The sequence below is a fragment of the Mustela nivalis genome (assembly GCF_964662115.1).
Source record: "Mustela nivalis genome assembly, chromosome: 11".
Lineage (NCBI taxonomy): Eukaryota > Metazoa > Chordata > Mammalia > Carnivora > Mustelidae > Mustela > Mustela nivalis.
Window position 1 is genome coordinate 85783557 of NC_139030.1, and position 22715 is coordinate 85806271.

Consider the following 22715-nt stretch of genomic DNA (forward strand, 5'->3'; position numbering starts at 1 on the left):
TTTAGATTGTTTGTGGATTATTCTTCAGTGGGACAATATTTTCCTATCCCACTCTGTGGTCCAAACACTTTTTTTTTTTTTTTTTTTTTTTTTAAAAGCGGGAGAAGCAGACTCTCCACTGAGCAGGGAGTCTATGTCAGGCTCGATCCCAGAACCGTGATGTAAATCTGAATTAGATTCAGTTCAGATCGTGATGTGAACTGAAGTCAGACGCCTAACTGACTGAGCCACGCAGGTGCCCCTAAATACACATTCTTTTTTTTTTTTCTTTTAAAGATTTTATTTATTTGACAGATAGAGATCGCAGGTAGGCAGAGAGAGAGGAAGGGAAGCAGACTCCCCACTAAGCAGAGAGCCCAATGTGGGGCTCAATTTCAGGACCCCGGGACCATGACCCGAGCTGAAGGCAGAGGCTTTAACCTACTGAGCCACCCAGGTGCTCCTAAATACACATTCTTGATGGTGATTCTACGTGACTTGGGCATCCACTCATAATTCATCTTTCCATTCATGCATTCAACACAAATTTGAGTGTGTGGAAGTTTATTTTCCTTTTTCTTTTCATAAATTAAATCCAACTTCTAGCACATCCCTACTGAGTGGAGAGAATGTAATCTTAGCTGTTGTGGGGACTCTACCTCCTCCCAAAGGTGACAAGAAATTTCCAGAAAACAAAAGGTGTCCTTTGGGGACACTCATTGTCCAAGCCCAAAGGGCATCTCAAAGTCTGTCGTGTCTACTTTTTCTAGGCTATAACCGAGAGTCAGGAATCTTTAAAAGTGGTTATAAAAATATGTGAGACACAAAAAAGGTATAAAAAAAAAACATGTCCACCTCCTAGTTCAAATAAAATACTACCTACAGTTTAATCCCCTTATCTTCTCCTCCCCAGCAGCCCCCTACCACCAACCACCCAAGAGAATGAATAACATTCTGGATTTGGTGTTTGTCTTTTCCATCCATTTCTTTATTCTCTTACTGCCTGTGTAGATCCTGATTAAGCAAATGTGTGTGTTATTGCTACATAACAATTACCATAAACTTAAACATGAAGAGGCTTAAAACAACATTTATTCATTAGCTTCCTTCTGTAGGACAGAAGTCCAGGCAGGCTTGGTTTGGTTCTCTACTTAGAATTTTACAAGACCCATCAAGGCGGGTTTTCTTACATGGAGACTCTGGGCAAGAGGTTTTTGGCAGTTACAGGATTGAAGTCCTCATTTCCTTGTGGGCTGTTAGCTGGAGGCTGCTCACAAGTCAACAATTGTGCATCCAATCCTGATCACACTTGAAATATCTCTTATTTCCCCTTCTTTGACAGGCTGAAGAAAACTTCTTGCTTCAAAAGAGTATGATTGGGTTAGTAAGACTCCCCCAAATAGGCTGCCTATTTTAAGGTCAACTGATCAGTAACTTCAGTTATATCTGCAAAATCCCCTGTCCCATATAATGTAACAGAATCATGGCAGTCACATGGAGAAGGGGGAACATGGAGGCATCTTTGAATCCTATATTCTATCTTGGTATCTAGGTATTTTTCTTTCCCTCTATCTTTCGAGGGGCGGTTGTCCATATTTTAGCTTTATACAAGTGAAACCATGCTACATTAATCTGAAACTTTGTTTTTTTGCCTTGTATTAAGTTTGTAAGATTCATCCTTATTGATGTTGGCCTTTACTACTGCATAACATTTCAGTATGTGAGTAAATTTTAATGTATCTGATCTCCTGGTGACAGATACTTAGGTAGTTTTTAATTGTTTATGATTATACATGATGTTGTTAGAATATATTATATATATCTCTGGTGTACATGGGCAGCCATTTCTCTAGCAATACATCGGTAGTGAAATTGCTGGGGTATTGGGCAAGTACATTTCAATGTTGCTAGATAGTTCTCAGTTGGTGTCTCTCTCTTTTTTTCAAGATTTTATTTACTTGACAGAGAGAGAGAGAGAGAGAGAGAGCGAACACAAGCAAGAGGGAGTGGAAGAGGGAGAAGCAGGCTTCCCATGGAGCAGGGAACCCAATGTGGAGCTCGATTCCAGGGCCCTGGGATCATGACCTGAGCCGAAGGCAGACACCCAATGACTAAGCCACCCAGGTGCCCCACTCAGTTGTTCTCTTAAGGAGCTGTACTAATCCACAGCCCCCACCAGCAATGGACATTCCCACTGCCCCACATTCTCATCAACTTGTGATACTGTCCGATTATGTGAAATAACTCATAGGGACATATGAACTTTATGTATTAGAGAAATATTTGTGAAGTGGCATTGCATGCCAGGCAGGGAACAAAATAGACAAAATTGTCATTTTATAGAATTTCATCCCATGGAAAAGGCAAACACACACACACACACACATACACACACACACACACGTCGCCTACTTGAGATCCCTACCTGGATACTTAGCATCTTGACGAATCAAAAATCACTCCTTTTGGATACCCCCAAAACTACTCCTGCTCTTACCCCCATCTCTGTTAACAGCCATTGTAGTCCTCTCATTGGTTAGAGCAAAAGCTTTGGGGTTACCCTTAACTCCTCTTTTTATTTCACAACCATATGTAATCCATCAGCAAATCTCCATAGTTCTGTCTCAAAATATCCAGAATCCCACCACCACGACTCCTCTGTCTCTACCTCTGTCTTTACCTCCTGCCTGTTTTTTTTTTTTTACTTTTATTTTTATTTACTTATTTGTTATTTATCAGAGAGAAAGGGAGAGCACAACCAGGGGGAGGGGCAGAGGGAGAAGCAGACTCCCCGCTGAACAGGGAGCCCAATGTGGGACTTGATCCCAGGACCCCAGGATCATGAAGAAGGCAGGCACCTAACCGACAGAGACATCCAGGTGCCCATCTTGCTTGATTAATGGCAACAGACTCCTAACCGGTCTTCTTACTTCTTCCTTCCCTACAATTTATTCTCAGAATGACAGCTAGAGCACATCTGTTAAATGAAGGCCAGATCATGTTACTCCTATCCTTCAAACCCTCCAATGGCCCCTTGCTTCTTCCAAGTAAAGGCCAAAGTCTTTACTATGACCTCTAAGGGGCTAAGAGGTAGATTGAAAATGGTCACAAATTCTTTGACACTCCTCTTGTTAAGAAGCACATTGATGGCCACCAGATGTGACAGTGAAGCCATTTTGGACCCTACAGATTAACACATCTGCCATCTGAACACCAGAGTGACTTCAGTTGATGCCACATGGAGCAGAAAAATCACCCAGTTGAGTCCTGTCCAAATTCCTGGCCCATGAGTTATGAAATATTTTTTTTAAATGGTTGCTGTTTTAAGCCACCAAATTTGAGATAATTTCTTTTTTTTTTTTTAAGATTTTATTTATTTGACAGACAGAGCTCACAAGTAGGCAGAGAGGCAGGCAGAGAGAGAGGGGGAAGCAGGCTCCCTGCTGAGCAGAGAGCCCAATGCGGAGCTCGATCCCAGGACCCTGGGATCATGACCCGAGCTGAAGGCAGAGGCTTTAACCAACTGAGCCACCCAGGCACCCCTGAGATAATTTCTTATGAAGAAATAGATAACCAAAGGAGCCTAACTAGCCTTCCCCTTCCCTTGATCTCTATAGCCTATGACTTCTACTACCTTTCAACTTTCTTACTCCTTTCTGGTCCTACTTGCCTCCTTGCAATTCCTCAAACCCTCTAGAAAAAGCTTCTGCCAAGGACCTTTGCATATGCTGTTCCCAGTGTTAATTCTTCCGTATACACATTAAAAAAAAGCTGGATCGGGGCGCCTGGGTGGCTCAGAGGGTTAAGCCTCTGCCCTCGGCTCAGGTCATGATCTCGGGGTTTTGGGATTGAGCCCCACATCAGGCTCTCTGCTCAGCAGGGAGCCTGCTTCCTCCTCCTCTCTCTCTGCCTGCCTCTCTGTCTACTTGTGATCTCTGTCTATCAAATAAATAAATAAAATCTTAAAAAAAAAAGCTGGATCATACTATAACTACTGTTTTGGATATTTTAATACAGATAATAATAATAGATAATATTCATCTTTCTATTAGAATAAATCTGCCATAATACTTTTAATGGACATCTGGTGTTCAATTATGCAGATATTTGTTTTACCAATATTTCTTTTATGAAAATTTTCTAATATGGCACAAATCGAAGAACCACAGTGAAAGTCCATATATTTGCCATCTACAGTCTATAATTAACCTTTTACTACACTTGCTTTATCACATATCTATTCCTCTATCCAACTTCTTTTCTTTTTTTTTTTTTTAAGATTTTATTTATTTATTTGGCAGAGAGACAGTAAGAGAGGGAAACAAGAGAGGGAGAGGCAGGCTTCCCACTGAGCAGGGAGCCTGATGCGGGGCTTGATCCCAGGACCCCGGGATCATGACCTGAGCCGAAGGCAGATGCTTAACAACTGAGCCACCCAGGCACCCTATACAACTTCTTTTCCAAACTACATTTCAGGGACGCCTGGGTGGCTCAGTTGGTTGGGCAGCTGCCTTCGGCTCAGGTCATGATCCCAGCGTCCTGGGATCGAGTCCCACATCGGGCTCCTTGCTCAGCGGGGAGCCTGCTTCTGCCTCTGCCTGCCATTCTGTCTGCCTGTGCTCGCTCTCTCCCCTTCTCTCTCTCTGATAAATAAATAAAATCTTAAAAAAAAAGAAAAAAATGCTGGCAAACTACATTTCAAAATAAGTAAGGTCATGGTTTTTTTGATAGGTTTGTCCATTATAGTATCTCCAGCACCTACAACAGTGCCTGGCAAAAAAATAAGCATTCTATAAATATTTAAATCAATAAACTCAAGAAAACTGTGAAAATTTATATAGCTCAGTAAATCATGTTATACAAACATAATGAGAGACTCAAGACAGACGTCCCTCTCTCCAGGAAGCCTTCCTTGAATGACCCCTATCCCCTGCCAAGCTAGGTTGAAGATCTTTCTCTGTGGTCCCATAATATCTGGGATTGGAGCATCCGTCTCATTGTATTTAAAGCGTTGTATTATCATCATTTTGTATATCTATTTCCTGTAGATGGTGAGCCTCTTGAAGGCAAGGACAATTTCTCATTTGCCTTTGTACCCCAATGCCTAGTACAATCCCTTACCTAGTAAATTATAAAATGGCTAATATGTATTGAGTTCATACCACAGGGGCATATGCTGTTTTTTTTTTTTTTAAGATTTTATTTATTTATTTGACAGGCAGAGATCACAAGTAGGCAGAGAGGCAGGCAGAGAGAGAGGAGGAAGCAGGCTCCCCGCTGTGCAGGAAGCCCGACGTGGGGCTCGACCCCAGGACCCTGAGATCATGACCTGAGCCCCCCAGGTGCCCCTGCAGGCATTTCTACACATGGTTCATTATTAACTCATTCTGGTGTGAGACTGTCTTCCAGAATCATGACTAGTGCCCACTCACCATACCAACAAACGCATATGTGAGATCAGAGCTTATGTGGCAAAATGGACATGCCTTATAGTACCTAGCACAGAAAGTGTATAAGTAAGGAAAACAAACAAGGCTTGAAATGTGGGGAGCCAGAAGTTTGTCTGTGAAAGAGTCTTCAAATCATCAGGTACGTAAAATTGTAAATAGAGAATTCAGTTCTCATAGACACAAAAATGGAACTTCTCTCTTGTCAGGAATATATTTGATTATGCCCTGAAATCACATAGCTCATACATGAAGGGTATTTGGTAGCAGTTTTTCCAAATTAAACAACTCTTTTTAAAAAAATATTTTATTTAGGGGCGCCTAAATAAAATAAAAATATTTTATTTAGGTCGAAGCCTTTGCCTTCGGCTCAGGTCATGATCCCAGGGTCCTGGGATGGAGCCCCACATCGGGCTCTCTGCTCAGTGGGGAGCCTGCTTCGCCCTCTCTCTCTCTCTCTCTCTCTCTCTCTGCCTGCCTCTCTGCCTCCTTGTGATCTCTGTCTGTCAAATAAATAAATAAAATCTTTTAAAAATGTATTTTATTTATTTGACAGAGAGATCACAAGGAGGCAGAGAGGCAGGCAGGCAGGGGCGGGAAGCAGGCTCCCTGCTAAGCAGAGAGCCCAATGTGGGGCTCGATCCTAGGACCCCAGGATCTGACCCAAGCCAAAGGCAGAGGCTTAACCCATGGAGCCACCCAGGCACCTCTAGAAAACACTCTTAAAAACTGACATGACAATGACTTTTGACAATGATTTTTGAAGCCAAAATAAACTTTTTTTTTCCAAAGTAAACTCTTTAAAGCTAAAAAAGTTATTTTGATCACCCATGCTAGAGGAAGAACTAAATTATCTTTCCATTCTTTCTTAGACACTGTATTACAAAATTGTTGTCATGTACAGATGTGATCACAGAGTATTCAGCCAAGAAATGTAGTTTAAAAGTATTACAGGATATTTAAAAAAATTGTTAATTTTTCCAGATTTTGTGATATTTGTGTCAGCTTTTTAGAGTTTAGAATTTATGATTTCATTTCTCATTCTAAATAAATATTCAGGGGCGCTTGGGTGGCTCAGTGGGTTAAAGCCTCTGCCTTCGGCCAGGTCATGATCCCAGGGTCCTGGGATCGAGCCCCGCATTGGGCTTTCTGCTCAGCAGGGAACCTGCTTCCCTTCCTCTCTCTCTGCCTGCCTTTCTGCCTACTTGTGATCTCTGTCTTTCAAATAAATAAATAAAATCTTAAAAAAAAAATTCTAAATAAATATTCACTTTCTGGCCTAGTATTATACTCATAATTTTGTCAACTTTTCCTTTCTTTTTTTAAAAATTTTATTTATTTGTTTGACAGACAGAGATCACAAGTAGGCAGAGAGGCAGGCACAGAGAGAGGAGGAAGCAGGCTCCCCGCTGAGCAGAGAGCCCGATGTGGGGCTCGATCCCAGAACCCTGAGATCATGACCTGAGCTGAAGGCAGAGGCTTAACCCACTAAGCCCCCCAGATGCCCCTTGTCATCTTTTTCTTAATAGAGGTTCCAAGATTATATAACCTTTAGACCCTTTACACTTATCTTAAATAAGATACTGGCAATTTCACTCCTAGGATTATACCCAATAAATGCACATCTATTCACTCTAAGACATATATTAAACTTAGCAAGGATACTGAAATAGCCCCATACTGGAAGCTACCCTAATGCCATTATATTAGCTATCTATTGCTGCATTTAAAAAAAAAAAAAAAAACCACTCTAAGACTTAGCGGCTTAAAATGACAAGCATTTATTCTCTCTGAGCCTCTGAGATCAGGTATTTGGGAGTGGCTTAGCTGGATGGTTCTCTGAGTTAGTTCTCTTCTGAGGTTACAAAGAGGGAACTGAAGTCCTTTGGAGACTTTACTAGGGCTGGAAGACCCTTAGCCAAGCTCAGTAAGTGGCTGTTGGAAGGAAGCCTCAGTTCCTTGGGGGGTTGAGGTCTAACTGTGGGGGTGGGGGGTGGCAGAACGGCCCACATTATATCTCTTTTGGTCCTTGCCTTGATTTTCCTCCTCAGAGATTTCTATATACTGTGTTGACTCTTACTTGCCTATCTTTAATATTTGTAACTGTCCTTTTTTGAATCTTTTTTATCTTTTTAATTTCATTTTAATTTTTAAGGTTTTCTTTCTTTTTGCCTTCCATTTCTCTTCAGGTTCTATGTACTCTGTTAATTCACTCAAGCATTTTTTCTAGTGTAGCCTTTCCTTCTGAAATTACTTTTTCATTTCTAACTCTCTTTCAAGTTCTGTCACCTCATTTCAGATCGTCTCTAACTGCATCCTTCATATTTGTGTACTTAGCTGTATGTATATTATATGTCCATAGAAAGCCTACCCTTGTATTAGGTTCTCCAGAGAAACAAAGCTAATAAGACGTGTGTGTATATATACAAAAAAAAAAAAAAAAAGTGGGAGAGAAAAATGGGGAGATTTATCTTAAGGAAATGCTCACTTATCTTAAGACAAGAGTAATTACGGAGGCTGTTAAGTCCAAAGTCTCCAGGGTAGACCCGCATGTGAACACCCAAAGAAGAGCCGATGTTACAGTTCAAGTCTGAAGGCTGTCTTAAAATTAGCCATACACCCCCTAAAAAGAACCTTAACATGAACTTGTAGATGAGACTGAGAAGCTAAGTAACTTGCCCAAGAGAGCAGCTAGAGTAGTGGTAGAACTGAGTCTCCTTGAGGCCAGAGTCCACGGTCTTTTCACTATACCAGGCAAAAGGTGTTCTTTGGGGTCTGGTCCTATCTTCCCTGCTACTTTGCAGGTCCAAGAACACCATCCTCTTCCATAAAGAGCTGCAATGGCTTCTGAGTGTTCTCACTTGCTTTTGCTTTCCACAAAGCAGGTAGAGTGATTATCTCAAGATGGAAATCTGCTTCCATCATCTAGAACACTTCAGTGTGTGCCACTGTCTTAGTCCATTTGAGTTGCTGTAGCAAAAATACCATAGACTAATGGTAGACGAGACTAACGGTAGACTAGACTAATGGCTTAAACAACAAACATGTTATTTCTCACAGTTCTGGAGAGTCAGAAGTCCAAGATCAAGGTGCCAGCAGATTTGGTGTCTGGTGAGAGCCCACTTCCTTGTTCATAGTTGAGTCTTCTCACTATCATCCCCTGGTGGAAGGGGTAAGAGCGCTCACTAGAGCCTCTCCTGTAGGGACACCAGTGTCACTCCTGAGGGATTTACCCTCATGACTTACTAATTACTTCCCAAAGGCTCTACCTCCTAATACCGTTAGGGGTTGGGATTTCAACATATAAATTTTGGGGAGATAAAAAAATCCAGACCCTAACAGTCACTAAGAATACAGGTACAACTTCTATACTAAAGACCAAAAAGCTATAGTTTAAGCAAGTTAGAAATTTATCAACTTGTCACATATAGTCTAACAGTCCAGGGCTATGGCTGCTCCATGGTGACAGGGAGACAATTTTTCTCTATCTTGTTGCTTTGCTGTCCTCAGCAGATGGCGTCCATCTCGTGGTCTAGGATAACTCCTCTCGCCCCAACCATAAGTCTATACTCTAAGCCAGAGAGAAGAAAATAGTAGGAAATGGAAGCCTTCCCTTTTGCTCACAACCCATTAGTCAGATGTGGTCCCATGGGCAAATCTATATACAAAGAAATTCAGAAAATGTCTTTAACTGGCATGTACCAAGCAAAACTCTGGGGTCCAAATTCAAAAAATAGAGGGAAAATGGGTATTGGGAGACAAATAAGACTCTATGCCACACAAGGTTTTCCACTGATTTTATAAAAAATACTTTCCATGTCTCTTGGCTTTCCCTTGCCATGTTCCAGTCTCACCTCCTAACACACCTCTGTCATTCTCTGCCCTCCAACCACACTGATGTTTCCAGTTCTTGAGCGTTCTGTTCTCCTGCCCCTGTTCTCCTGCCCCGCAACACTCTGGGCCTTTGCAGGAACTGTTCCTTCTGCCTGGCACACCCTTCTCCCACATCACTTAATTAGCTTCCACTCATTCTTCAGAGGTTTGCTCAAATGCCACTTCCTCAGGCAGGCCTTCCCTGATCCCACTCTAATATAGGTAAGACTCTTATCTACCAGGAACCCTTCCTCTGTAATACTCAGTCCAGTTGTAATTATACACCTATTTGACAATTATTCAATTGCCACCCCCTGCTCTAGACTACAAATCAATAAGACCAAGGCCATTTCAGTTTTGCTCCCCACTGTATCCTTAGCACCTAGCAGAGTACAGCGGGAAAATACTTGTTTTTCTTGGGGGGGGGGGGAGGACAAATGAGTTACAGTGAGGACTTAAAATTGTTTGAATGATACCAACAGGGCAATTTCAGCTATGTGGACAAGTTCTCAGACCACATGGCTTGGTCTAGACTTATCACCTCTGCAGTCATGACAGCAAGTGTGGATTATCTGGGTCCTCCTGTGCACAAAGAATGGTGGTTCGAATTCCACGGTGTAAGGTTTGGTATAAGGTATTCGGTGCATTGCCCTCTTGCCTCCTGACTGCAAATAGATTCTACCAGGCAAACGTTTTTGCTTTGATCAGATTATATCAAGAAAGAAAGCGGGCAGGTTGAACCCTGCCACATTGTATTTCTGCACAGGAATCCCCACAGCTTTATCATGCGAATGACTGGCTTTATTCAGCGGTCCGGAGTTCAGAACACCCAGATCCAGACACCAAGGAAGCACTTGGGAGTTCCCACTGAAGTTAAAACAAAATATCTGCAAGTCACAGATTTAACTCCCTCTTCTGCAGTATTCCAGGTCCTCTGGAATAAAGACCTCTGTAGACCTCAGAATTACGTGTCTGGATGCTTTTGGCTACAAGTCACAGAATGCTCCTTCTCAGCTGGCTGAAACAGGAAGGAGTTTCTCATCCCACATCACAAGAAGTCTGGAGGCAGGGAAGCCCAGGGTTCTTTATTCACTGGAACACTCCACAGAGGCCTCGAATTCTTTCCATTCCCATTATACAGGAATGGTTCTGTCCCCTTGTTTTTTCATTTGACCATCATTGCAAACAGTATGCTGATGGCCACTTTATTTCTTTTTAAAACAAAGAGTATCTCATTTTAAGGAGATATCATAATTTATTTATGATATAATAAGTAAATATAATAAATAAATATATATAATATAAAAATAAATATAATAAATAAATATATATATAATTTATTTAACCAGTCTCCTCTAGATGAATATTTGTTTCCTGTCTTTTCCTATTACAATGATGCGATACATACTTGTGCTTAAGTTATTTCATGTGTGAGTGAATGCATCTGAAGATAAATTCCTAGAAGTGAAATTGCTGGATCCCAAGATATATGCAGCATTTGTAATTTTGACATATGTGGCCAATTTGCCTTCCATACAGGCTGTACCGATTTATAGCCCCCTCCCCTAATGTGTACAGCAGCACTTGAAATCTTTCTGACACCAGAACTTAAGAGTGGAAAAACTATGGTAGATATCTGAATGGTTCTTGCATAGAGAAACAGTAAGTGGGATGCTTATCAACTCAGTCGTTTTAACTGGTTAGCAGCATAAGCTTTGACACTTCTTTCCGATAAATCATTAATCCCTGTGGACGCCCCCACCTCCCCATTGTCTGTGCAGGCCAGGCTGTCCCTGCGCAGTCCCTGTTTCTGCACTTAGCCCTAAACTTGGCCGTTCTGCCCACAAATGACTCTTCCCTAGTCTTCTCCCGGGCTCCACCTGGCCATGTCCTAGTCCTCCACTAAACATTATGTGACACCTCCAGACAGAATGAGTCACCCTTCTCTGCTCCTAGAGACTTTTGTTCAGACCTCAGGGATAGCACGAATCACCTACAATGTAATCATCCACTTACCTGTCTCCCACACTATGCTCAAGGGTAGAAACTTCACCCTCATCTTTCAACCAGCATCTCCCCACAGGGTACCTGGCACATAAGGGGTTCACAGTAAAGGTAAGCTGAAATGAAATTCAGCGAGGACACAGGGAGGGAGTACCCACTGGCAAACCTAACAGTATTTGTCTTTCTCCTTTTCTGATAGTGTTGCCGAGAGGGTAAAAATACAGATTTTCCGAGTATTTCTTTATTTTTCTGTTTCTGGATTTCCTTCCTTCTTCTGGAATCTATTCTGTTCTCTGCTGTGTCCTCAGTGGCTAGAACAGTGCTTGGGAGAAAACAGGCCTTTCATAAGCCAGTTGTGAAAGGAATGGCTATCTCTGAGCAGAAGGCAAGGCAGCTGATACTTTTGTCCCTGTATCCCAGGTATGCCATCTCCTTTTCTAGGGGGTGCTCAGTCCCACAGTTCTTCTGGTTGACTGGAAAGCGTCAGCTGGTTCTGGAGTTGGGAGCATCACCAGGAGGTGACCATGAAGGTCCTGCTCTTCGCTGGATGCCCTCCTGCCTGAATACATCTATTTCATTCCTGTAAAAATGTCTTCCTCTGATCCAGTCCTGAGAGCTGAAAGTAGGCTGTCAGAACTCTGAATCAGGAAAATATGGTGGCCCACTCTCTTTGACTATATTAGTGCCCATTGGCCAGTATTTGGCTGACACTCCTAGGTGCCCCAATTCTGCTGAGTCTGAATTTTCATACACTCACTTGTGACTTTGTTCTGTAAACTGCTTCTGGGGACCTTTATCTGAAGTAGCAACTATGAAAAAAAAAAAAAGAGTGGCAACTAGGGATTCTCCTTACTGATCCATTTCTGTGCATGTAACTCAGTTTTATGAAGCAAAACAATATATGGCAGAGGAATACAGAGGTGTTAAAATTATGAAGATAATTGTGGATGCTAGAAGATAACTAACACAGAAGACAGGTAGAAGTTGTCTTTGTGGAGCGAGGAGGATATGATCGCAGAAGGGCTCACAGAGAGCATACAAGACCCTTTCGGTATTCAGTTTCTTAACTTGAGTAGTGGATGCATGGACATTCACCAGGCTATTAATCCTTAAACTGTACATATTCATATAATATGCTTAAGTGTACATGATGTATTTCTTTTTCTTTCTTTTTTTTTTTTTTAAGAAAACCACTATAAAAGAGAAAGGAAGAGAGAAGGAAGGAAGGATGGAGGGAGTGGGGGGGGAAACTGGATCAGTTCATGGGAAAGAGCACGTCAATGTCAAATTCCCATTTTTGGCTAACATGATTCAGCATCTAGGAGGATAATCTCAACAATTATTCAGCGGATCAGTTTATTTAATTTATGAACTATGCATTAATTCATGCTCAAAATCAAACATTCTAAGCTTCTCTCCTCAGAATATCTTCCACACTAAAATTATCTATGCTGTGGTTTTAGGGAACAGAATTTCCTACAGAATCTTTACCTTATTGTAGCTGCTCCTGGAGCAAGGGTGGGACAACCATACAGAAATCAACTCTTTAGTTTCCGTCTTAAAATTAACTCTGCTCCCCTTCCCCCCTCAAGTTAACTATCACCTTCAACACATATCCCAAGTATAGACACTCTTGCTGACAATACAAAATATCATTCTCTCAATACTAGGGTTCTTTTAAGATTTTATTTATTTGAGAAAGAAAGGGAGCACAAGCAGGGGGAGCAGCAGAGGGAGAGGGAGAAGCAGGCTCCCTACTGAGCAGGGAGCCTGGTGCAGGGCTCAATCCTAGGACCCTGGGATCATGACCTGAGCCAAAGGCAGATGCTTAACCAACTGAACCATTCAGGCACCCCACAATACTAGGGTTCTTAATTTTTAATTACTTTCAACCATTTATATCAAAGCCTTGCTGAAACAGATTATTTTTAACCCCAGAAGTGGCCAAGGGGTAGAGTGCATGGTATGTCAACAGTCTATGGTTTCTTAAATATAGATCTCTGTCCTGTTACCACTCTATAACCTTGTCCTCACTCCATGCAAACAGAGCTATTAGATCAGGATTGGGTACCAGCTTATAGACAGACAATCTAGAGGTGGGCTAGTGGCCTGTCCATATTTGTTAAATAAACGAATGAATGGATGACTATGATGTAGCCTGGCATAAGAACTTTGCCCAAGAGAATCAACCATGTCTGAACTCCATCAATCATTCACTCTCTTGTGGAGCTGATACTGACATGCAGAAGTTGGAAGCTGATGACAGTTGAGAAACTGAGTGAACACACAAAGAGGTAGCAGGTCAGCAGTTTTGAAGCCACATGGAAGAAGTCATGAGTAGGAAAAACCAAGAACAAACAATATTCAGAGAAGAGTTTGAAGAGGTTGGTTGCCAGCAGGAGTAGGAGAATTAAAAAAACAAGGTAAGTTTCCACAATGTCAAGGAACGGAAGCCTTTCTGATATTGTAGGTATGACAACTATAATCTTGTCACAAATTTTACTTAAGGTCCAGTCACCCTGTGGTGCCTGGGTGGCTCAATAGGTTAAGCCTCCCAAGTTTTGATTTTGGCTCAGGTCATGGTCTCAGGATAGTGAGATCGACCCTGACATGGGGCTCTGCACTCAGTGAAGTCTGCTTGAGAAACTCTCTCCCTCTGCTCCTCCCTACCTTGCACTATAAATAAATAAATAAAATTAAATCAAATCAAATCTTAAAAAAAGAAAAAAGGTCCTAAGTCACCTTGTAGTTCTCAAAATATGTCCTGGGCTACATAAGGATTAGCTCTTCTTGGTTTCTTATGAAATGTTCACTCATCTTCTTGCCATATGTAGTCTTAGAATAAAACATCATCCAACAGACAGAATGGGAGAAGATATTTGCAAGTGACGTATCAAAGGGCTAGTACCCCAAATCTGTAAAGAACTTATCAAACTCAATGTCCAAAGAACAGACAGTCCAATCAAGAAATGGGCTGAAGTGAGGTGCCTGGGTGGCTCAGTGGGTTAAGCCTCTGCCTTCGGCTCAGGTCATGATCTCAGGATCCTGGGATCAAGCCCTACATCAGGCTCTGTGTTCAGCAGGGAGCCTGCTTCCCCCTCTCTCTCTGCCTGCCTCTCTGACCACTCGTGATCTCTCTGTCAAATAAATAAATACAATCTTTAAAAAAAAAAAAAAAGAAAAAGAAATGGGCAGAAGACATGAACAGACATTTCTGAAAAGAAGATATCCAAATGGCCAACACATGAAAAAGTACTCAACATCACTCAGCATCAGGGAAATACAAATCAAATCCAGTGAGATACCACCTCACACCAGTCAGAATGGCTAAAATTAACAAGTCAGGAAATCACAGATGTTGGCAAGGATGCAGAGAAAGAGGAACCCTCCTACACTGTTGGTGGAAATGCAAGCTGGGGCAGCCACTCTGGAAAACAGTATGAAGTTTCCTCAAAAAGTTGAAAATAGAGCTACCCTATAACCCAGCAATTGCACTACTGAATATTTACCCTAAAGATACAAAGGTAGTGATCCAAAGGGGCACATGCACCTGAATATTTATAGCAGCAATGTCCACGATAGCCAAACTATGGAAAGAGCCTAGATGTCTATCAACAGATGAATGGATAAAGAAGATGTTTTATATGTGTGTGTGTGTGTGTGTATAAATATATATATAGGAATAATATGCCACTATCAAAAAAATCTTGCCATTTGCAACGACATGAATGGAACTAGAGGTTTGGTACCCAAGCAAAGATTACTTGGCTTACAAAGAAGCAGAAAAATATCCTCTAAAAGGAAGAAAAAAAATTAATCAAATCCAACCCAGAACTGATATGGATTTTAGGATCAGCAGACAAGGTCATTAAAAGTTGTTTTAACTGGGGTGCCTGGGTGGTTCAGTGGGTTAAAGCCTCTGCCTTCGGCTCAGGTTGTGATCCCAGGCTCCTGGGATCAAGCCCTACATCAGGCTCTCTGCTCAGTGGGGAGCCTGCCTCCCCTCCCCTTCTGCCTGCCTCTCTGCCTACCTGTGATCTGTCTGTCAAATAAATAAATAAAATCTTTTTAAAAAAAGTTATTGTAACTGTATTACATATGTTCAATGGTTAAGTGAACACATGGAAGAAAGTTCCCCCCCCCCAAATATTTTATTTATTTATTTGACAGAGAGAGAGATCACAAGTAGGTAGAGCAGAAGGCAGAGAGAGAGGGGGAAGCAGGTTCTCCGCTGAGCTGAAAGCCTGATGCGGGGCTCGATTCCATGACCCTGAAATCATGACCTGAGCCGAAGGCAGAGGCTTAACCCACTGAGCCACCCAGGTGTCCCTGGAAGAAAGTTTTTTAAAGAACTAAATCAACCATCTACATATGAAACTACAATGTGTGAGACTGAAAGGGATTAGCAAAAGATTAGACATTTAAAAAGAAAAAACTAGTGAACCCAAAGACACGGACTGTGATAAGTTTAAGATGTATGCTAAAAACCCTACAGGAGCCACTAAAATAACAGAGTTATATAGCTAATAATCCAACGTCACAAAGAGTGGAATAATAAAATGTACTCAATCCAAAAGAAGGCAGAAAAGGAGGAAAGGGAAGAAAAGAACAGATAGGACAAATAGAAAACAAACAGCAAGGTAATAACCAACCTAACCATATTTTTTAAATCACATTAAATGTATTAATGAATTAATTAAATGGCAGATTGTCAGTTTGGATTTTTTTAACAAGACCCAACTATGAGTCTCCTATAAGAAACACACTTCAAATATAAAGACAAAGATATTTTGATAGAAAGCAAAATGATAGAAAATGACATCATGCTATCAGTAAAAGAAAGCCAAGACAACTATATTAATACCAGAAAAAGTGGATTTCAGAGAAAAAAATATAACCAGGAATAAAGAAGGTCATTACATAATGACAAAGGGGTCAATTCATCAAAGGAACATGAGAAGCCTGAGTGTTTATGCACCTGAAAGCAGAGCTCCAAGATTCAGGATGCAAAAGCTAACAGGCCTGCACGGAGTGACCCAGGGTTCTATTCAGAGATTTCAGCATCCCTCTGCCAATAATGGATAAACAAGTAGACAGAAATTCATAAGGATATAGAAGGTATAAGCAACTGCTATCAACCACCTTAACCTAAGTGACATTTATAGAACATTCCACTCAGCAACATTATTTTCAGTCAGATATGCTGGTCTGCAGCTTAGAAGAGCCATCTGGGTAAGAAAGGGACTTGAGAGTCATTAGCTTTATGATGGTTATCAAAGCCTTGAGAGTGGAGGCATAGAGTGTGGGGGGTGAGAAGAGAGGATGAGTGAAGAGGAACCAGCAGAGCAACCTAAGGAGAGTCAAGACGTAGAAGCTGGAGGGAGGCTATAGTTAAGACCACTGGAGAGTGTTTCATGCAGGGACAGGCCCACAGGGTCAAGCTGGCATTTATTCATTCAACAATTCTGAACACCTGCTACATAGCAGGCACTGTGCTGGGGACACACTAGAAGAGAGAGAAAGCAGACTTAGACCCTAATGTCCTCCTGTTGGTCACAGTCTAGCGGGGAAGTCAGCCAAATAAAGCCACCAACAGACTGGTAATTACCAAGATGGTTTTGTAAGAGCACATACCAAAGGAATTCAATCATCCTGGGGAAGATCTGAGCAAGATCCAGACAGGAGGACCCTAGATAAAACACCAAAAGCATAAGCAACCAAAGAAAAAAATAGGTAAACTGGATTTCATTAAACTTAAAAATTTTTGTGCTTCAAAGGACACCATCAAGAAAGTGAAAACACACCCTGAGCACAGGGAGAAATGTCTGCAAAACATTTATCTGGAAAGGTATTTCTATTTAGAATATACTAATTTAAATTTTTAAAAAAGGATTTATTTGACAGAGAGTCAAATATATATATATGCGCCTGTGTGTGTGTGTGCGTGCGCGCCTGTGTGTGTGCACATGCACACGTGAGTTGGGGGAGTAGCAGAGGAAGAGGAAGAGAATCTCAAGCCAACTCTGCCAAGCACAGAGCCAGACGCAGGGCTCTGATCCCATGACCCTGAGATCACGACCTGAGTCAAAATCAATAGTCAGATGCAACTGACTGAGCCATCCAGGCATCCCTAGAATATATTAAGAACTCCTAAAACTCATTAATAGAAGGAAAAAAAAACCAATTTAAAAGTGAGCAGAGGATGTGAAAAGACATTTATCCAAAGTTATACAAATGGCTAATAAGCATGTGAAAGTATGCTACAAATCATTTGCACTAAGGAAATGCAAATCAAAATCATAATGAGTTACAGCCTCACACCCAAAATGATGGTCTTAATAACCTTTAAAGTGGAAAATACCAAGCACTGGTGAATGCATTAGTTTGCTAAAGCTTCCATAACAGAGTATCATAAACTGTATGGCTTAAACAACAGAAATTTATTAACTCAGTTTTAGATGAGTTAAAAGATAAACTGAGGCACATTACAAATTCTAAGAGTTTGAGCAAAAATTGATTCGAATCAGGCAGCATCCAATCTAGCAGATAGAAGGCACATCTGAATTGCTGTACAAAATGACTTCCATAGGCAGGAATAAGGAATAAGGAAGTTACAGCAGCAGAAAGCAGACTGGTTGTTGCAAGGTTACTTTCCTTTAGGGGATGGCAGAGGTCTACCTGGTGCTGATCAGGTGATTCCTGATTGACTAGTTTAAGATTCCATTTTTGGGAGAGCTGAAACTGTAATTAAGGTAAGCCTCAGTTTGGTGATGTGGGGCTCAGTATAAGTGACTCCATTGTGGATCTGCTATCTTGTTTTTAACAGAGGCCAGAAGTCCAAGATCAAGGGGTCAGCAGGGCCATGCTCCCCACAAAGGGGCTAGGGCAGGATCTGTCCCAGGCGTCCCTCCCAGTTACTGGTAGCTTCTTGCGCCAATCTTCACACGGCATTCTCCTTGTGTGTGAGTCTCTGTGCCCAGATTTCTCCTTTAAATGAAAGACCCCCATCATATTGGATCAGGAGTCCAGTTTGACCTCATCTTAACGAATGACATATACAATGGCCCTATTTCCAAATTTCACATTATGAAGGACTTGGGGACAAGGCCTTCAGCATGAATTTTGGAGGGACATAATTCAACCTATAACAGCAAGGATGTGGAGAAATTGGAACTCTCATACACTGCTTTTGGGAGTGTAAAATGGTGCAGCCACTTTGCAAAACAGTCTGGCAGTTTCTCAACATGTTAAACATAGAGTTACCATATGATTTAGCAATTCCACTCCTAGGTACATATCCAAGAAAATGAAAACATATGTCCATACAAAAAATTATGTACAAATATTCAGAGCAGCATAACTCAGGAAAGCCAGAAAGTGGAAACAGTCCAAATGCCCTTCAACTGATGAATAGATAAACAAAATGTAGTATTATCACACCACAGAATATTATTTGGCAATAAAACAAAGGAAGTGCTTAAATTTACATAGTATTCTATGTCAGTTATATCTCAATACAAAATTAAATGCGGTATTGACACATGAGTCAGCATGGCAGCACGGACGCACCTTGAAAACGTTATGCTAAGTGAAAGACGTCGGTCATACAAGACCACATAATGTATGGCTCCATTTATAAGAAATGTCCAGAGCTGGCAAATTTGCAGAGGCAGGAAGTAGACTGGTTGTCCAGGGCTGGGGATTTTGTGGAAGGTAGGAGGAAGTGACTATTAATGGGTACAAGGTTTCTTTGAAAATATTCTGAAATTGAGTGGTGATGGGTTGCCCAACTAGGAATATACAAAGTTTAACTGTATACTTTCAGAGGGTGAATTCTGAAGTACGTGAATTGTATCAAAATAAAGCTGTTATTAAAAAATAATAACAAATAAATAGGAATAAATAAATAAACTCCTTACTGTGAAAGGAAAGGAGGAAAGGGGAAGAACATTCCAGCAAAAACAACCACCAGAAGGTGAGTTCCAGAATGGCAGCAATTTTTGCCAGTTTTGTTCACTACTGTACTCCCAGTACCCAGTGTCTGGTAAATAGTAGGTAGAGTGTGTGCACACACACATATTTATAGTATACAGTATAAGTATGATAGAGTAACGTCAAAAGTCTTATGGCTGGCTCAGTTGGTAGAGCATGCAACTCTTGATCTTGGGGTCGTGAGTTCAAGCTTCACGTTGGGGGCAGTTTATTTTAAAAAATAAATAAATAAAATAAAATATAAAGCCCTGTATCTGGAAAAGAGTACTGGCCTCTGGAGAAAAAGATCAGTGTGTGTGTGACCAGGATGACACTGAAGAGGACGGGTGGACCATGCAGGTCAGAGATTTGGATCTTAATCCTAAAAGCAATGGGGAGCCACTGAAGGATTTTAAGTGGAGGTGGAACAGATTTACATTTTAGAAGACCCCACCAGCAGCATAGGAAAGTCATGATGCTAAGGACTGAACAATTGGATTTAGCAACAATGAGGTTGTTGGTGACCTTGGACAAGATCAGTCCAGGTAGAGAGACAGGGTGACTAATTTTGGGAACTGGAAAGGAAGCAGAGCTGGCAAAATTATACTACACTTGGTAAGACCTCTCCATATTCACAAGTCTCCAAGGAAACCGACCAAAAATACACTTGGCTTGGGAAATAACAAAAGACATGTTCACATGAATATTCACACACAGCCGGTTCACCAGCTGATTCTGTTTCTGTGCAAGGATTCCACACTTCTCACCCTGACACAGAGGGAGGACCCGTGGCCACAGTTCTTTATATTCTCTCACCAGATGGCGGCCTTTCATTGTTGGGAGTGATGGATGGCCAGAGAAGGCTGCCATCGTCTGAGACTTGGGGACACTTTAGAAACATAACTTGCCCCCATTTAGCTTCACTGGGCCTCACACCCGGACTGTACTACCCCAGAACCCAAGGGTCAGCCAAGTAGACACACTCAAGGCCTGTTCACTGGAGACTAATCGTGAAAGCTTTTGGAATAGGGCCCATAGTATGACCAGATGTCTGAACTGCGAACCAAAAAGCCTCGGTTCTAGTTCTCATTCGATCAGTCACCATCGCAAAGCCTTGGGCAAGTAACTTAACCTTTCTGGGCTTCCATTTGCTCAGGTCAAAAATGAAGAGAATAAACACATGATGCACAATAATAAACACAGGACATATCTGTCCTGATCAGAGTGGTCAGGAGGAAATGACAGCCGTGCAAGGGCGTATCTAGATTTTGTGGGGCCTGCAGTTGATATCATTCCATGGGACCTCTTTAAGAAAAAGAATATAAAATTGTAAGAACAAAATTAGGTATGGATGTTAATATGTTTATAATGGGCACCTGGGTGGCTCAGGGGGTTAAAGCCTCTGCCTTTGGCTCAGGTCATGATCCCAAAGGTCCTGAGATTGAGCCCCGCATCAGGCTCTCTGCTCTGCAGAGATCCTGCTTCCTACCCCCCCCCTCTCTCTCTCTGCCTGCCTCTCTGCCTACTTGTGATCTCTGTCAAATAAATAAAATCTTTAAAATATATATATATATATATATATATATATATATATATATAATGAGAAATTATATCAAACTATAAACTTTAAGAAGGTAATAAAAAAACAAAACTTTTTTAAAATCACATATTTATCGGGGTGCCTGGGCAGCTGTCGGATGAGCACCGGCTCTTGGTTTTGGCTCAGTTCTTGATATCAGGGTCGTAGGTTCAAGCCTGTGTCTGGCTCACTTTCAGTGCAGTCCTTTGAGGTTGTCTCTCTTTCCCTCTCCCTCCCCCTCTGTCCCTCTCTGGGCATAAGCTATCACACACATCCACTCTCTCTCTCCCCCTCAAATAAATAAATATTTTTAAAATTACCTATTTGTTCAATTAATTGCCTGACATACTACTACCCATTTTTTCCCCACTACATTTTTTGGCTACATATTCTTTAATGCTTTCCTCAAAGACAATTTTGTAATATTTTCTATAGAGAGAACAGGAAGATAATTCAGTCCTTCTCTTTCACGGTTGATCAAATTTTGTTATTACCAACAGTTCAAAAAAAAATACTTTCAGCATCCCAACTCATTATTTTACAAATGTTCTCAAATTTGGGGAAATGTCTATCAAACTTCTTTTCTTTATGAGCTATAAGATTTCAAGGAATTTCACATTTTCTTATGCCATGATTAATCTTTTTTATCTCCTCATTCTTCTGGTGCTGGACACACCAGGACCAAAGGACCTCTGGCACGTTCAGATCACCACGCTTGTAATTCAGCACAGCGGGAGTCAGGAGTATTCTAGAAGCCATACATGGAAGGCAGCAATAATTTAACTATATACACGAACCAAATATATCTATCCCGCTTAACTCAAATTAAGAGTATTCCTTACTCCAAAATGCCTACAAATGCTCCTGGCTCCTTCAGTGCCCCCAGATAGGGAAGTCCTAGTGAAAAGAGACGTGATCTAAACAGATTTGGGCTAATATATCCTCGTTTTGGGGCGCCTGGGTGGCTCAGTCGGTTAAACCTCTGCCTTCGGTTTAGGTCATGATCCCGGGGTCCTGGGATCGGCCTGCATGGGGGCTCCCTGCTCAGCAGGGTGGGGTCTGCTTCTCCCTCTTCCTCAAATAAACAAATTAAATAACTCTTAAAAAAAAAAAAATGTCCCAGTTCTGCTAATTTTATAAAAACACGACCTCTACCATGGCCATCCAAGGGGCCTGGGCGAGGCAGGGTCCAGAAGGTGAAGCTGCGTTAGCGCTGGGGCAAATCACCTCCGTGGTCACAAAGACTATTTAAAAAGCTGAGCCATCGGCAGGGGACGTTACTCACGTTTGGAGGGAAGCACAGCGGCCCCGCCAGCCTGGCTCACTGCCCGTGGGCGGCCCACGGTAGTGTCCCAGTGAACGCAGCTGCGGCCACTGCCGGCCAAGCCTCACGCAGACGACCCCGCTGACCCAGCTTCCCCCCAGCCCCACCTGCGGCCCCACTGGAGGCTCACGAGTGTCAGCTACCCCCAGCCCCTCTTTCCGCAGCGCAGGCGTCCACCTCCGGTTTCAAAAGAAGCGCGCTCCCTCGGCCCGCCCCTCACTTCCGGCCTGGAAACCCTTCGGTCCCACCGGGTCTCGCGATATCGCCAACTCCTCGGCTCCCCGAGCTGACCCCGGAGAGCCGCTGCAGAACCCGCCGGTCTCCCGGTGCTGACTTTCCCGGCTGGTGTTTGGGACCAGGGCTTTTCGTCCGGCATGTTTTCTAGCAGCACGGACCAGGCTATTAAGCCGCACTTAAGTCCATCGGGCCCAAGGTTCAGATCAGGAGCGGAGGGGCGAGGGTCTGCCTTCAACCTGACCCTGGTCTGGTTGTGCGCGAATGGGTGATAAGGACTCAAAAGTATGAATGACTGCAGGAC

At 42.1% G+C, this 22715-nt stretch overlaps 1 long non-coding RNA gene across 1 annotated transcript; it reads right to left on the reverse strand.

Annotated features, from left to right (window-relative positions):
- Positions 1-945: 945 nt before the first annotated feature.
- LOC309843483 lies at positions 946-22391 on the reverse strand. Its single transcript, XR_014300155.1, has 2 exons — positions 22139-22391; positions 946-1339 (listed from the first exon to the last, which is right to left on the reverse strand). It is a non-coding gene; the product is annotated as an uncharacterized lncRNA (long non-coding RNA).
- Between the last annotated feature and the right edge of the window lie 324 nt (positions 22392-22715).